This window comes from Carettochelys insculpta, chromosome 26, assembly GCF_033958435.1.
Source record: "Carettochelys insculpta isolate YL-2023 chromosome 26, ASM3395843v1, whole genome shotgun sequence".
Taxonomy (NCBI): Eukaryota; Metazoa; Chordata; order Testudines; family Carettochelyidae; genus Carettochelys; species Carettochelys insculpta.
Window position 1 is genome coordinate 9511019 of NC_134162.1, and position 17193 is coordinate 9528211.

General features: G+C 50.4%; 1 protein-coding gene across 4 annotated transcripts in view; it reads right to left on the reverse strand.

The window, feature by feature from the left end:
• Window positions 1-16521, reverse strand: part of PLEKHA6 (pleckstrin homology domain containing A6) — a 94599-nt gene extending 78078 nt beyond the window's left edge. For 2 of the 4 annotated variants that reach the window (XM_074977692.1, XM_074977693.1), the window contains exon 1: window positions 16322-16392. The gene's annotated coding sequence lies outside the window, so the exon portion shown is untranslated. Of the gene's footprint in view, window positions 1-14683; window positions 14703-16321 lie in introns of those variants that run through there. The other 2 variants (XM_074977699.1, XM_074977701.1) reach the window with 2 other exon arrangements.
• Between the last annotated feature and the right edge of the window lie 672 nt (window positions 16522-17193).

Sequence of the window (17193 nt, forward strand, 5' to 3'; positions counted from 1 at the left end):
GAGGGATGCACGCCAGCCTCCAGAGCCCCCCAGCCACTGGAAACAAGGCAGTTCAGAAGCAATTTCCCAGTCCTACATGGTGACAGGGAGGAGGGGGAGAGGAGACCACGCACAGAACAGGTGACTGAATCGCCCCTTGGGGCATGGCGCTATGAGACACTGAAGTCCAAGGGTCCAATGAGGGAAAGCTCCAGGGCCCACCCTGGGTCGCACCAGCTCCTCATCAGACAGAAGGCAAACATGGTGACCCTTTGGAGCACATGGTCCCCTGGCTCCAGGCTGGTGCCTTACAGCTCTGGTGGCAGCATGCTCCAGGAGCCTCCGCTCTGTGCTCCTCATCAGTCACTTCCCCTCCCCCGCACGCCTCAGTAGCTCTCCCCTAACGAGGCCCCAGCTCACCCCGCTGGGCTTGGCCACCCTCAGCCCAGGCTCCTCTCCACTCCTGGGTTCTGTCATCCACGTCAAGGATGGACACCACCCTGGCCTCTCTGCTGGGCACGGCCACCAGTGTGGCTCTCCAGCACCGGCAGTCTTGTCAGCCCCTGGCTCAGGGCCGGCTCAAGGCTGGAACAGCAGCAGGGCTGGACCGAGGTGCCCTGGCAGAGCTGAATGGGGTGGGGCGAGACTGTGGGTGGCAGGTCAGGAGTGGGATGCATTTGGCAGCACAGCATGTGGGGACCCAACCCAGGGGACTGGAACTGCAGGGAGGTGCTCAGGCCTTGGGGAGGAGCCCTGGGCCGGAATACACTGCCATGCTGCACACCAGGGGCAGACCGGCGTGGGTGAGTCTTGCATGCACGCTGCCTGACTCCAGCCAGGGCTCTCCATCCCCCACTTGGACAAGCACAAACATTTGAAAGCAATCCAAGGCTACCCTGGCAGGCAGCGCTGCAGCTGGAGGCTGTTACCCTGCTCCCTGCCCCAGACCCTCACGCTGCTCCCCTCATCCCCAGCCCCACATGCTTCTCCTGCTGCACACAAAACAGCAGCCTGCAAATCCCACTCACATGTGTCAGATCAGCCCCTGGCCAGGAGCCCGGCCACAAACCCCACAAAGGAGAGGCGAAAGGACAGAGAACGCCCGAATGTAAACACGGCCGGATGGGTGGGGAGAGTTACCCATGCTCTCTGGCCAGAGCAGGCGCACAGCACAGAGACACTCTCCTCCAGAGAGGAGCGGCACTAACAAGAGGCCCCTCACATGTCGACTCTGAGGATGAGGCCTTCTCCGGCCAGCCCTGGATTCTGGGGCTGACTCTCCACTTGTCATCAGGCGTGACTCCAGCCTGAGGGAGAACTTGGCCTTCCACTTGCAAGCAGCAAGGCCATGCTGCCTAGCCTAGCACCAGCCGAGCCGAGGGCACCATTGCACAGCCACTCTAAGCGATGAGAGAGGCTAGATGAAACTAGGTAGCCAAAGTCACCAAGAGATTAAGTGACATGCCCAAGGTCCCATAGTGAGTCTGTGGCAGAGTCGGGATTAGACATGCCCCCGCACTGCTCTCCCAAAACTCAGGGCTATGCCTTGCCCACACATCTCCCTGCCCTTTCCTACTCATGAAGCATGTTCTAGACCAGTGGTGACCAATAGTAATTCAAGGATCGCCACTTGTGTGGTTGTCAATCTTACTTATTTGCCAGATACCCCCACTCTAAAACACACACACACACACACGTTCTAAAGCAATGTTTGTGACTCTCCTGACCCTGCTGCCAGGGCCACCCTGCGCTTCTCCTACCAAGCAATGGGGCATGTGTGGAGCGGGCAGATGGCGCTCCCTGCATGCCTATGGATGGAAAAAGTTATAGGGACCATAGCCACTAAGAAATTGGTGCTTTAAGGGGCTAGAGGTTCATTGGGGTTAGTTAGTCCCTCAGGGTGGTGATTATGCACCCTGTCTCCCGTCGGTCAAGAGCCTTGGCCAGTCTTGGGAAGATGTTGAATTATTTATTAACCTCCAACTGTGCAGTTGCAACCTACAAAGCACAGCTCTGCGAATGAAGATTATCAACCGGGCTGTTAGAAGAACTGCAAGCATAGGCACATCCGTGCAAGGGAGTCGGCACGAGTGTGCATGCTTGTTGTGTGCAATCGTGTGCACACACTTACACGTGTGACAGGAAGGACTGTTTGAGAGAGAGCCTCTGTAGGGGAAGGTGAGTGACGTGGACTGTTTTCCCTGGGAAATCAGCTCCTTCGCTAGCACAGCTGGCGCCAGCCCTGAGCTGCAGGTGATGGCCTGGGGGTACACCATCCGATGCAAGCCAGGAGTGGGAGGATGCCAGCCCCTCTGACTCTCACAATGCAGCCAGGGCTGCTGACTTTGATTGCACACACTCCTGGAGGTTTCGTCACATGACCTAATCTTTAATTCAAGATTAAGCTTTAATTCCTGGGGATGGCAGGACAATCCTGGAGGCCTGGCAAGCCTAGATGCAGCGGCAGCTAGCTCGACAGCTCTGTGCTGGGAGCACCTCCCCACGGACAGGGAGGCCCACAGGGCTTGGTCTGCTCTCCTTGAGGCTTCAGCGCTCTGCTTTTCGACCGCTGGAGAATCAAAAACCAAAACTCCCCAGCTCCTGGCCGCTTGGAAAGCTCAGCCCCTCACATTCCATCTCCAGCCAGGAGCACGGTGCCCAGGCTTTGACCTTCGCAGCACGGCAGAGGGGCACGTTGCTGAAATATCCTGGCTTCTATTCTCCCTCCCCGACCCCCGACTCTCACTTCCCCTGCCCCACCCCCTTCCTGTTCGACAGCCCCTTCACCCAGGCCAACGCCCTGCGCACATCTGGCTCGCTTGGATCAGAGGCCGCTAACGAGTCCCACTGCAACTGGAATCGCAGCCCAGGATTGCATAAAACAAGCCTGGCTGGCTCCCAAATGAGCACCAGCTTCTCGCCCCGCTTCACCAACAAGAACTGGTGCATCCTCCAGGCCTGCTGGCTGCTGCTCCACAAGGTCAGGCAGAGCCCAGGCGAGCCAGAGCCAAAGAAAAACATTACACAAATAAAACACAAAAAAATAGCAATGCGGGCTCCAGTGTGACTCTCAAAGTCACCTGTGTCCATTTTACTCTGCTTGTGGTGCTTGGACTCTTTCACCCATGGGTCACAAAGCACTTTACAAAGGTGCAAAAGGGCCATTAGTCCCATTTATAGACCGGGAAATAGAAGCACAGTCAGGTGATGTGACATGCTGCAAGTCACACAGGAAGGCAGTGGCAGGGCTGGAAATCAAAGCCACATCTCTTGACTCTCCATCTGGTGCTCTAGCTGCTGCACCATGGTGCTGATGGGGCTTTACGCTACACTGCAGAGACTGGCTGATGCCTGCACTCTACATAGCTTAGCCAGATATTTCTCTTGGTCATCTAAATGTAACTGGCTCTTTTCGAGCACTAGATACTACAGCCAAATTCTGCCAGAGCCCAGAGTGTATGTTCAGGTTGCTCTATGGCTCGCTAGAGAGGGTAGACACAGTACTTGCGTGGGAATCAGAACAAACTCTGGTGGGAGTCTGAGTATTTCCGCCCTCTCATCCCGCCCTGGCACACTGCTCCAGACATTCATCTGCTGGGTCTGGCCTTTCATCAGTGCATGTGGCTGTATTAAAAACTTTTCGCACCTGGAAAACAAAATGGGACTGAAATGCAGGCAGAGGAAAGAGATGGGAGGCTGGCCCAGCAGTTCAAAACCTCACATTTCAAGGCTTCTGGGGGCTTTGAACTTATTCTTCCCATTGGGCAGGTGCAGGAAACAGTGCTAAAGAGAAGGTTTAGAGAACCCACGAGTCCTTAGTCTAAGCATCAGGCAACAATGGCACCCAACGCGTGCCTGAACTCCTGATTCACTGTCTCCCAGCCATAGTAAGAGCACTCAGGAAATATTTACACTCAAGCTAGGACATGGTGGCTTTGACATCACGGCTGCAGCATTTTACTTCCCGAAAGCCTCAGAAATGCCCCCAACAACTTTTCATAGCGGCATTTCAGAAACTTAATAGGGAAGCAGCCTGGAAGTAAACTTCTCCACCTGACAATTATTGGTTGAATGGACAGAATGCCCCGCCCCCCGTCCAAGCCATCCTAACCACTTTTGAGTAAACATGAGAGGTTTGCTCTCCTGCCTCCTCTATTTCACGCAACAACGCAGAGGAAAGGTAGAGAACTGTTTTTGGATGGTTTGAATGCAGGTATGCTTTGCCTTGCTAAAAATATGGATATCCCTTAAATATCAGAACACACAAGATGAAAGAACTATAAACAAAGGTATAACACAGGTGTAGATAAAGCCTCTGACCTCTGGAGGTCTGCTCTTATTATAGCCCTATACCTGTCAGCTCCCTTTGGCATATGCAGGCAGCCTCCTAATTCACACCTATCTAGGTAGTATCTCATGCAGTATAATGATGGTTCACATGATTAGAGTGATTCATGAATCATCACCACAGAAATGGCAGAAACCTCTGGGGTGGAAGGTGGCAGCCAGCTACCATGCAGCAGTGCATGCCCACGCAAAACGTTTTAGTCAAGGTTGTCTGAACAAAACCCCTGCTTGTCTGTAAAGTGCTCTGGGATCTCTGAGGTCTGAGCAGAGAGAGCAGGGATTCAGGTTTTAAAGATCTTGCTGAGAAAAACCTCTTACCTTCCACACTGGACTTAAGCTCTGGTTGAGGGGGGTCACTCAAAGCTGCAGCGATTTGAGCTTGTGGCTCTAGAGAGGGTTTCCCTTTCAGAGCTAGGGTGGACCTGCAGGGCACATCCAGGGCTCAGCACAGAATTTTAAGATGGTCAGGCACATTTTAACTCTGAGCAGAAGCCCGGTAACCAAAAGCTCTAGGGGACCTGTGATCAGTTTTAGGCCCTAGGGACTGCCAACAGCCATTACCCAAGCAAAGCACCCTTATTTATTGTTGAATAGTAACAGAGAGGGAGCCGTGCTAGTCTATACATTATCCAAACAAAAAGCAGTCGAGTAGCACTTTAAAAGACTACCAAAATAGTTTATTAGGTGAGTTTTCGTGGGACAGACCCACTTCTTCAGACCATAGTCATACCAGAACAGCTTGGTCTGAAGAAGTGGGTCTGTCCCATGAAAGCTCACCTAATAAACTATTTTGCCAGTCTTTAAAGTGCTACTCAACTGCTTTTTTTTTTATTTATTTATTGTTGGTGTAAGAGCAATAGAGCAGGTTGTAAGAACCCTCCCGGAGGATCTTACAGGGGAAGCAAATTACCCAGTGCCTGCGTGTCAAGAACAAGGCTTGCTTTCCCTCTGCTACCCACAGCCAGGCCTCTTGTAACTCAATTACATGCCCCTCCAGGCACTTGCTAATCAAACAGCAAATCCCAGTGATGAAACCACCACTAGCAATTTCAGTCCTGGCTCTGCATGCCAGACACCTTAATTGTCTGTCCATCCATCCCAAAACCCCCAAGGTCTGTGCTTTGAGGAAACTAGCCTGGACCGTGTCTAGCTTCACTCCACCTTCTGTTTATCCTTGGCTCTAACTAGGTGCTTCTGGTCCCTAAGGTAACAGACCATCAGCCCCATCAGATTCCTGGAACATTTCTTGTTAATGTCATCACTTTCTGTATATGCTTTGGCTGAAAGGCAGTATTTGCCTCTCCTGCCTAGAGGCGGCAAACATTGGAGACACCTGTTTTACTATAAGATCCCCTTCTCAAACCTGCACATATTACATAAGACATACTGGGTCAGTCCAATGGTCCACCTCGCTCAGCATCCTGTCTTCTGAAGCACCTGGCACCAGCCACCAGCGTTCCCCGTGAGCTGAGCACTTGGGCGGCCACACAGGAGAGATTCAGGTGCCACCCAGCTGATTAGCAGAGCACCCACCGCCAGCAGCACGTGTTCCTACCGGTGGTGTACAGCCATGCATGCCTCAGGGCACATAAGAATATTTGCTCTGCCCATGGATGGAAAAAATTAGAGGGAACTCTGCCAGCCACCACTGGGGGAATAAATAGAACAGGACAGTTACTGAGCAATCCATCCTGTCATCTAATCTCAGCTTGGATGTTTAGGGACACCCAGAGCATGAGGTTGCCTCCCTGACCACCTTGGGTAACAACCAATGATGGGATCTATCCTCCAGGAACTCACATCATTATATGCTTTCAAATCCTGTTGTACTTCATCCTTCATGACATCCTAAGGCAATGAGTTCCACAGGTGCACCATGCACTGTGTGAATTACTTCCTTTTGTTTTAAACTGGCTGCTTATCAATTTCACCATGACCATGGGTTTGGTTTTTTTTTGGTTATATGAGATGCTGGATGTCACACCTCTATTCATTGTCTCCATTCCTGATTTTATAGACCTCTATCACATTCCTCTCTTAGTCATCTCTCTTCCAAACTGAACAGTTGCAGGATGGATTGTTTTTAATCTCTCCTTGGCAAAATGCTCCATTTCCTAATCTATTTTCTTGCCCTTCTCTGTATCTCTTCTATTTCTTTTTTGAGATGGGGCAGACAGACCTGCATGCAGTATTCAGGGTATGGGCACATCATAGATTTATAAATACTGGAAGTGTGATATTTTGTGTTTTATTAGCTATCACTTTGCTTAGGGATCCTACCATTGTGTTACGACAAACCATTATACCATCCTTCACCATCATGGGTGGGCTCCTGGCCACTGGGTATACAAAGGGCATAAAGCGCCACTCTCTTCTGTCCTACCACACACCAGAAGGATCAAAGAAAGAACAAAAGTAAAGTTTCCCTGAGAGAGAGCAACGTGTGCCTCCTCTGCCAACATCTGAACTGAACTGGACATAACAGCCATCTCTTCCTACACGCAAGCAGAGTCCTTCCAAGATTTTACAGGTACTGTACAGAGAATACAAAGGCATAACAATTGTGTGGCTAAATCACTACACATTGTGTCAGGAATGCTGCAGAACAATATTGAAAGCTGTATTGTAGCACTTTCACTGAAGGGTTCAAGGACAAAGGGAAGGAAGTTAAAAAATAATTATTACCCAACTTTTGTCTCATTTGTAGATCTCAGAGCACTTTACAAAGTAGGTCACTATTGAGACCCCTGTTTCACAGATGGGGAAACCGAAGCACACAGCAAGACAATGACTTGCCCAAGCTCACACAGTAGTCTAATAAAAAAGCCAGGAATTGAGCCCAAGCCTCTAAACACTGAGGCCAGTGCTCTGCACACTAGGCCTGCCTCTCCCAATCACTACATAAATTGTAGCTAGTGAAAGAGTTATACTGTATCTTGACTTGCCCTCACCCTGCATTAAGCAAACACCAGAGGGCTTTTGTGGAGTTGCACCAGGGCTCAGGATGGCCATTAGTTGCATAAAGTTGCATGGGAGAAGCGATTAGCACTCCAGCTGCTTGTCAGGTATCTCTGTCACCGGGTTCCGGTACACACATGGCTCCCGTCAAGTACTACAGTCACCACACACACTCAGTGTGGTGATTGCATACTGCGGTGCTTGGACCAGTACAGCCAGAGCAGGTGAGTCAAACCATTACACCAAAAGTCACCTTCTCCAGTCACCCTGTGTCTGACAGAGGCCGATACCAGCAGCTTTGGAAACAAAGAGACGTCAGCCCTGGGGGCTCAGGCAGAGACAATCCAGCAGATTGCACAGTACAATTTCCTAAGAGACACATTTCTCATGGCAGCTGGCAGGTTTTCTCAATGCTTTGTCATATCTGTTATTAGCAGCCTGTTAGGCTGCTGTGTCAAACGGCTCCTGTCTCCGTGAGTGATCTGTGCGCATGCAAGAATGTACGTACAGGCTCAAAAATCCATTGCTGAGAGACAGAGAATAAAATCCGCGGTGGAGAGGACAGGAAGTAGATTTCCAGCTGCTATAATTAACAACACTCCTAGCCAGTGTTCCCTGTAAGCTGAGCACTGGGGTGGCCAACCAAGAGAGATTCACGTGCTGCCCAACTGATTAGGAGAGCGCCCACTGCTGGAAGCCTGTGTTTCTATTTGTGGTGCACAGCCACACATACCTTGGTGAACATAACAAAATTTATTGTGCACATGGATGGGAAAAACTAGAGGGAGTATTGCTCCTAGCCCGTCCTCTCCCCCCACCTCACACCATCACCAGCTTCTGGGCATTCCACTGCCCTGATCTTCTGAGTGTTTTGTCCTTCGTAGGTCCCATACTCAGCCCAAGACGAGGCAGTACATCTCTCTGAAAAGTGGTCCCAGAAGCCTAGGGCTGGGGCATCATTTGTTTGTGTGCAGCTGGAACCATTGAGAGTCTCATGAGCATTTTCTTGCCAGACACTAAACCTTCTTTCTGTCCCACTGCACTGCACAGGAGCAGGGACAGGTCAGGACTGACTCAGAAGATCAATGGGGAGAAACCCCACTCCTCTTGGAGCATGTCATCTAGCCATGGGAGATGCAGAAGTTGTGTTGCAGCTTTGCTTGGCTTCTCCGCTCTGTGGCCTGCTGGGTCTCAGACTTTTTTTGCCTGCAGCCCGGGTGGTTTGTCAGTTGTTGTGACTGCTCTGTGAAGCATCTTCACACACTCAGGTAACAACATGCTCTGCAGATTCCATGCATCCCTGGCCAGTCTGTCCTGCTGTTGCAATGAGCTCACTACCTGTCAGCGCAGCAGCAACACAGGAGGAGTGGGGAATGAGGCATCTAAACAGAGTGATGAACAGACAAGAAGAATGCGTGTGCATGCATACACTACTGCTCCTTGCTGGACAGAATCACAATTACTTAACTGTGTGTCATAAACCCTACATTGCTAATGGAGATTATCCGGTAGCTCAGGAAGAGTGGAATTCACATTCGCTCCCTGCTGTCACTATGAAGTTGTGCATAGCAGTAATTTGCTGCTGCACAGTGAGGTTTAAGACTGACTATTGATTTGTCACAGGATACGTAGCCGGAGGAGGGGGAATTCTCCCCACAACCAAGTTCCGTTGGTGACACAATGGTTGCCTATACATGGCTGTCACAAACACACACACACACACACACACACACTTAGGAGTTTCTCACAGCTTTGACTCTGGTCATCTGATTTTGTGGACACTGAACAACTTGCAGTGGCTTCTGTCACATGGCACTACACACTACTAGGTGGGCTCATACAATACACATGTGCATCTCCCACAGAATGGGAGTGGAGAGCCGGGCCAGAACATTTCAAGTAGCAACTCTGAGATTTAGTGACAAAAGTGTTCTGAGAGCTGTTGTAGCTTGTTTTAGGAGAGATACAACACACTGTGCTCTCTCTCTTTCAGGGAGACGTTACTTTTGTTTTTCCCTGCAGCCACTTTCTATACTCCAAGACAGAAGCCAAGTTCAGATGGAATGCAAAAAATTGCTCCCTTGTTAGAAAGAAGAGTATTACTGACCCAAAATGTTTAATACTCAGGAATTAGACCCCACCAAATATCAGAAGATTCACTCAAAAAAAAAAAATCAGATTTTTTAATGTGTTTTGGGTTCTTTGATTGGCCTTTTAGTGCTGGAGCATTTTAGGCTCTCATTTTTCAAGTATTCTTTGCAGCCACAAGGGCTAAAATATATTTTAAAATGAAAGCAGAGATCCTCAGGTAATAACCTGCTTCCAGCAGCTGGAGATTTAAGAAAAAACACCAGATACCATGGGACTCACAAGAAACTCATGAGAGTTGCTAACAAGTTGAGACACAGAATATTCAAGGGCTAATTTTCACATACAAAACAAAAATAAACCTACGTGCCTTCAATAAACCACCAATGCACTGTACACAGCAACCCCCAGCATTTCTTCATTCAATATCCAATGCCCCTTTGATACAGCGTTGAATTTGAAAATGCAAGAGAAGCATCATTAAACACATCTTCCGAATGCTGCGTTTTGATTGGATGAAGACTATGAATCACATGACCTTGGATTTTCATCACCATCCATGAACATTTACCATGCATGGACTAGTTCTGTGAATGAAAGTACCACATTCCTCTCCTGGTCCAATCCCAGCACTGAGCAACTCATGTGCAGATAAATGGCTGGGCCCATTTTTTTCCAGAGACTAGGGGGAGGGGGCCGCATGACAGTAGGTGCTCAGCACCTTATCTTCCAAGAAAGAAGAGTCTGAAAAATCCTGCCACTGCCTCACTGTTAAAAGGCACCATGCCATAGTCTCGCCTTCACCCTGCAAATTCTACCCTGCCTGGACCCCTCCTGCATTTCAGCTTACTTCCTCCGATGCACCATTCAATTACCCCTACTGGTTGCTCCCTTAATATGGCTTTGCATCTCCTTCCACATAGCTCTGCACCCTCACAACTGCTCAGTTCTCCCACTCTGCCTGCTCCAAATGCCAGTGACCGAGCTCTCTTTTTGCATGGTATTGTAAAAAAGCTAAGATTGCTGGGCGTGGTGACTGCTAAGCTATGATCTGTGAGCAGCTGCAATGTCACCAGTAGGATATTCATTCAGCCTTTCTGCTCCAAAAACGCAGGATGTCACTGCTTGAACAGAAGGAGACTCTTCTTTAGCTATATAGGAAATACGACACACAGTTTTGTCCCATAGAGCAGGAGTGAGTAAAGTCAGGGGGTTGGCCCCTTCACGGGGGCAAGAAATTTTGTAAGGAGGACACAGCGCTATCAGCTGCTGGGGCTCAGGCTCATCCATCTCATTAAAAATGTTAAAATATGTTATTGTTTTTATGCTTGTGTATTTGCATTTATATAACAATAAATTTTTTTTTTATATTCTACAGACTTACTTTCTTACTTGTGCCAAAAGGGCCTTTTTTTCATATGAAGATGACCGAATTTTCTGTCAGTTTGGATTACGTTAGACAGGTGTGGGTGGGACCTTGCTAACTGAAGGGGCAAAAAGTAGGGCCCAGCATAAAACGCCTGCTCACCCCTGCCCTAGAGGGCTGTGTTGCACTCACTGGTCAGTTACAGTATTTCACTTGGGGACAGATAGCTAATGCCTCCCCATCCTATGTCTTGTAAGATGCTCTTGGCTTCTATACTCACTGGTCCCTAGGCTTGAACTCCAGGGGAACAGTTAAGTGGAAGCCGCTACCCTCATTATCTTGAGAGCATCTGGAGATAAGAGACCAGATGCTGCCCAGGTAGGTTGCTTGCCTGGGAACACAGTGACCACTTCCTCCAGAAGCGGGGCATGACTCCATCAGTTACCTAAACCCATTCATTGGTGACCAGCGTTCCCTGTAAGCTGAGCGCTTGGGCATTTGCCCAGGAGAGAGTCAGGCGCCGCCCAGCTGATTAGCAGAGCATCCGCTCCCAGCAGCGTGTGTTTCTATTGGTGGTGCACATCCGCACATGCCTTGGTGCACCTAACAAAATTTATTCTGCCCCTGGATGGAATAAATTAGAGGGAAACCTGTGGGTGACCAAGGACATCTGCATGAAGAGTCAGGTGTTGCCAAAAGCCCTACTATGAATTGCTATGGGCTAGTTATAATCTGAAGAAGGGGGTCTTACCCACAAAAGCTCATAAACGAATACATTTGTCAGTCTTCAAGGTGCTACAGGACTGCTTGTTATTTGCTGTAGGCTAATGTTCAGCACACTGCAGCTCTGCTGTGTGAACCATGTGGCTGCTCCCACATAGTTATGCAAGGGTCAGAACTGGGCAAACCCAGGGTGGAAGGTGGGGAGAAGCTAGTAAGGAAACAAAGTGGATCAGAGGGTTTGGGCTGTGCTAGATCCACACAAAACTTCTGCACCAAGCCCTCAGGAGCCTTGTGGATTGTGCCTGCCTTTGATGAGACTCCTGGAGGTGCGGTGGCTGAGTGGTTAAAGTGCTACCGGACTGCTTTTTTGTTTTGATAGTTTATAGACTAGCACGGCTCTCTCTCTGTTACTATCCTACATTCCGGAAGTCTGACTTGCTCTCACCCTGAAAGGTCACCCCCAGCTCATCCAGCTGCAAACTGGGCACCTGATCCATCAGGTTAGGTGAGTCCAAGGTGGTTGGATGTGGTGTTGGCCCCATCACTCCCTGGGGTATCAATGACTAAGAAGCTGATGCGTTTTAACCTTGTCAGCCCGATGAGCCATAGTGAAACCAGACTTGGGAAAGGACAAGCACAGTACTTGGATGGGAATTAAAAATGTGGATGAAGTTCCCCTCCCTGCACCCCTTGAAACTTGCCTTCAGAGCCTTTCACAGCAGCAGAGGAGATCGTTTCTCTCTGACTCTTCACAGCCAATGTGGCAGGCCACCCTCAAAACTAAAATTAAGCTGATCTGCTGCACTGCAATCCGTAAAGGGTTTTTTCCTAACTAAGCAGGCACTGATCCCAGCTTAACACCGACAGCCTGAATGGTGGCAGTGTTACAGCCCGGGGTGGGGAATGTAGCATTGCAGGATCTGCCAGCCCATCCCAGCCAATATCCTGCTAGACTGCAGCCAACCCTGCCTTCCCCACGGAGCACTTGGCCAATTGTGACAGGCTGGGCCCAGTGGGGTGTGAGACGCCTTCGGTGATGGATGGTCTCTCTTTAGCATGAGGCCGGATTCGTCCTTCACTTCCCCAAGCAGTGTTCATATTGGTCAGGATGTTCTCAGGCCTCCATAGCCAGGGAATTAATGCACTTCAGAAGGACCCTGCCTAAGCCAGAGGAGAGGCAGACAGCTACAAGAGTCGTGGGAGCACTTTGCATTGGCCCAGCTCTGCCCCACTGAAGTCAATGGGAGTTTTGACAATGACGTCCTATGGGAGTGGAGCATGACAGAAGATCCCATGAGCTGCACATATACCCCTTAGCGTGGCTGATGGAGGCCATGAACCCTCAGCTTCACCCAGCTCCCCCCCCCCAAAAATATACAACTCACTGTGATTTCTTGTCTGAGTCATGTGGCCTCCTGGAGAAGCATCAGTGTGGGACTCAGGAAACCTAGACTAAACTCTGCCACTGGCTTGCTGGCGGAGCTCAGAGAACTTACTGCCCTGCCCTGTGTCTCAGTTTCCCCATCTATGGAACTGGGGTAATGGTAATGACCTCCTTTGTCAAACGTTATTAAATCTACAGACAGCAAGTGCTATGTAAGAGCTTGGTATTAAGGTTCTGTTTCTAAGTAGTCATTAAAGGGATAAAGTAATAGAGGTTTTCATGAACTGTTAATCAAACAGTTGGATTCTTAGAATCCAGCAAGTCAGCGTGCTGCCTATAACGATCTTTTGACATGCTAGCAACACCTCCATGATACATGCCACTCATGTGTGCCACACCCCTATAACAGTTTTCCATCATTCATTAACCCCCTTACACTTTTTTTTTTTTTATTTCTAAAGGATTTATAAAGCAGGACCAAGAAAGTACAGCAAATGGCACTCAATGCTGCTATCTCACTGCCACAAAAGGTACACATGCTGGTTAGAAATTGTTTCTACCTATGGGGGGAGGAGTTACTCCAAAAAGCCAATTCATCCAAACCAAAAATGTTCGCCACAAGATATTTGCTTTGGAAAGAAGAAAAAAACCAAACAACTTTGGTAAACAGAATTCAGAGACTGTCGAAACATCCAACACGGAAGTGGAAAGTTTGGACCAGGGGAAGGTCATTCAAGTGACTTTTTGTTTAGAAATCTTCATAATTTACACTGAAAGGTTTAACAAAAGGTTGAAATTGAAATGTAAATGTTTCAAGTTACATGAACCAAAAGCGCTGAGGTGCTCGGTTTGTGAAAGTTGCCAGGATTGTGACTTTCCCTCCTGATTTGGGAAAACCGTTTCTTAGCCAGCTCCAGTTTGGATCATTACAGCAGAGAACTGCATTATGGGGGTATTGACATGGTATCATGTAACCGCCCACCTCGGCTGGGTTACAGGGAAGGTCCGTTTGCTTAACGGAAGGGAGGCAGGTTCTTGGCATTTTGATCTTGGTCTGCTACAACACAGGGAGCTCAAGGTGGGAAAAGATGGAAAATTGCAGTCTCTCTGGGGCAGGGCTTGTCTTTGATCTGTGTCTGTACAGCCCCTACCACAATGGGGAGCTGGTTCTAGACTAGGGTTCCCAGGGGCTACTGCAATGCTGGTTGCACCTCCCTCATCAGGCACCCTTGGCACCTGACTGGTTCCCCATGAGGGAATGTGCTGGACAAGGGGAGGTCCCCTGTCTGCAGCCCCCAAGCCTGCTGTCAGCTCTGTTGTCCTCCCCTGGCCCCCTCCTACCTCCAGTCTCCAGACCCTTTTACTTCCAGCCCAGCCCTTGGCCTCTGCTGGGCTGACACCGGACCCAGACCCAGCCCTGCAGAGGCTGCCCTGACCCAGACAGGGCTGAGAGACACTATTAACAGAGGGAACACCAGGTGTAATGTTCCCTCTCATCTTTTCCATGCATGGGTGTATTTTTTCCACCCAGGTGTGGAATAATATTTATGTGCACCAAGATGTGCAGATGTGCACCACCAGTAGAAGCAAAAGACCTAGCTGTGGGTGCTCTGCCAATCAGCTGGGTGGCATCCAAATCTCTCCTGAGTGGCTGTTCAAGCACCCAGCTTATAAGGAACACTGTTCAGGCTGCTTCAAAATAGCGAGATCAGGGGCTATGCCCTGAGGTTCCCCCTGACGATGCCCGGCCTCCCAAACATATATTATTCCATGGGGTCACTTGGAAAGGAAGGCAGGACAATCTCACCACTCCAAATGACATGATGATACATACACACCTGTGTCTTTCATGCAGGTAGGTCCTATTACGTGCCCACTTCCTCCTTAGCGAATCACTTTACAAAAAGACCAAGAGAAGTGGTCAGGAAGGCTGGAAACCTCACTGCTACCAAAGCCCACTTTAGCAGTTCATCCAGGAGATCTCAGGTTTATCTCTGGATGTATTGACTGTCTTGCTCACCGGTCTGAGACAGTACAACATCCTTCTCCGAGCAAGCAGCCAACTCGCCACGTGCCACAATCTGCCCACAGCCATACTGTATTATTTGCCCACCATCCACACTCCTGCTCCCATGGAAGGTCAGTGATGCCAGAGAAACTGACTCTTTCATGTGCCACCCACCCCTGGGCACTCCAGAGCAGAGACAGGACCCAACTTCTGCTCAAAACACCTGTCAGTCAGTGTAAGGTTAACGTGTCATTCATACATACATCCACCTCCCACCCTATACCGCATAAAACTGCACGTTCCTGCAGAGACATCATCCTAATTAGGTGCTACCTACACCTTGCATTTCTCTCAGTCCCACTAGGAAATGGCTGAACCCTTGGGAGAAAGATATAAACTCAGCCAAGCCGAGATTTTATATCAGTAGAGTCCCATGCACTTCTAACCCCAACAAGCAGCAGGGGACAACGCAAGTCAGATCTTAACTCAGGCCCCAAACCAGAATCAGCAGTAAAGTCTTATAGCTCTCAGGGACATGGCTTTCAGCGTAGCTTACAAGCCAAAGCTGCAGAAAGTGGGGGAGAGATAAAACAGCTTGTCTCTCCCTCTCTCCTCACCACTCCCCGTCTGCTCCCTCATTTCCAAACGCAACTCTGAATTTGCTAAGCAGCCTCCAATGTTTCTTGGGTGATAAGCCAAAATCCAGGCACACAAACTTTGCCATGTTCGAAATCTGGAGCACTTTAAAAACTAACAAATAAAAGTGATTGGGTTAGTGGTTCTCAATGAGGGGGACCTGTACGCCTGGGGATGCGCAGAACTCTTCCAGAGGGGACATTAACTGAGCACGTCTCAGCCTTTTTATGAACAAAAATATTGGACTTATTTCATGTTCATCGATTTTTTAAAACTTATCCTTTTTGCACGATGTCCCATGGCAAGCTTATGGCCTATGGGCAATTTCTTCCAACCCACCAGTTACGATTCAGTTGTTTAAACAAACGTGTTGTAGAGGTAGAAAAAACTGGTGTGTCTGCAAATTGCAGGTACCGGGGGCAGTTACAATTTTGGAGGGGTGCTTCGGAACACTTGAGAAACCCTGCACTAGGCAATGAGCTTTTGTGGGTAAGACCCACTTCTTCACTTTCAGCTCCTTACCTACATAAGGACGCGGTGCCACAAGCCTGCTTGCATTTTTGCCTGGGAAGCCCCAGACTAAGACGGCCACCCCGCGTCCAAAGCCGGAGGCAGGCTGAGCCTACCGCCCTGCCCCGGGGAGGCTCTCCTGCAGCCATCTTTCGGGGGCAATCCCAGACAAGCCGCCCAGCCCGGCTCCCAAGCGATCTCCATCACATGGGTTCAGCGACTCTCCGCACCCCCCGCCCCGGGACGCATCGTTCCAACCCCGCTGCCTGTTGCAAACGGGGGCTCCCGCCTGCGCAGCCGCCTGCAAAGCGCCCAGAGTTACCTGGCCTCCAGGGGCTGCCACGTCCGCCGGTGCCAAGAAGGGAGAGGGTGAGAAATGCAGCCTGCGGGGCCAAAGGCAGAGCCCGGAGCCTCCGGGTAGAGGCGCAAGCGGGGGCAGAGAAGGGGCCGCAGCCCGTTTCCTGGTGCTGGCAGGACCGGCCCGGGGCTGGCCGGCTGATAAGCGCGGTTTGAAATCTGAAACTGCAGGTTGGCTCAGTCATATATAAACACCCGCACACGCCCCCCTTCGCTCGCCGCTCGCGCCAGCCCTGCGCGCCGCCTTGGGAACCGGCGCAGCCCTCTCGCTGCGCCACCGGCAACCCAGCGCGCTGGGGTGGGGGCACAGACAGGCCTGTCCAAGAAAGCAGCCCGCCCCCGCCCCCGTCCGGCTCACCGGAACGCCGCCTTGGCTTCCTGCTGGGCGGCGGGGAGACCCGAGCGGGCTGTGCAGCCTCCCGGAGATCTGTCTGATCCCACCGCTGGCCAGGCGCGCGGGGCGGCAGAGACTTGCCCAGCTGAACCCAGCCGGGGATGGAAACCGCTTCTGGAGGAGCCCCGCTGATTCCAGCACCTGTGCTGCTAGGACAGAAGCCCCCTGCTCTTGGTGTCTGCGGCTGGCAAAGGAGGGTCCGGCTCACCACCGGTGCTCTGTCACCCGGGCGCCTCTGAGGGGAGATGCCAGCGTCCTCCAGCTGAGCCATACAGTCAATGGGGCAGCACCTGAACCTCTCCTTGTGGCCACCCAAGCACTCAGCTTACAGGGAGCGCTGCCTGCAGATATAAAGCAGGTGTCTGTGGATTTGCAGGGATCCAACTGCGCTGCAATAGCAAGAAAGGAAAAGAACTGCATGACCCAGCAGGACTTTTCCAGTC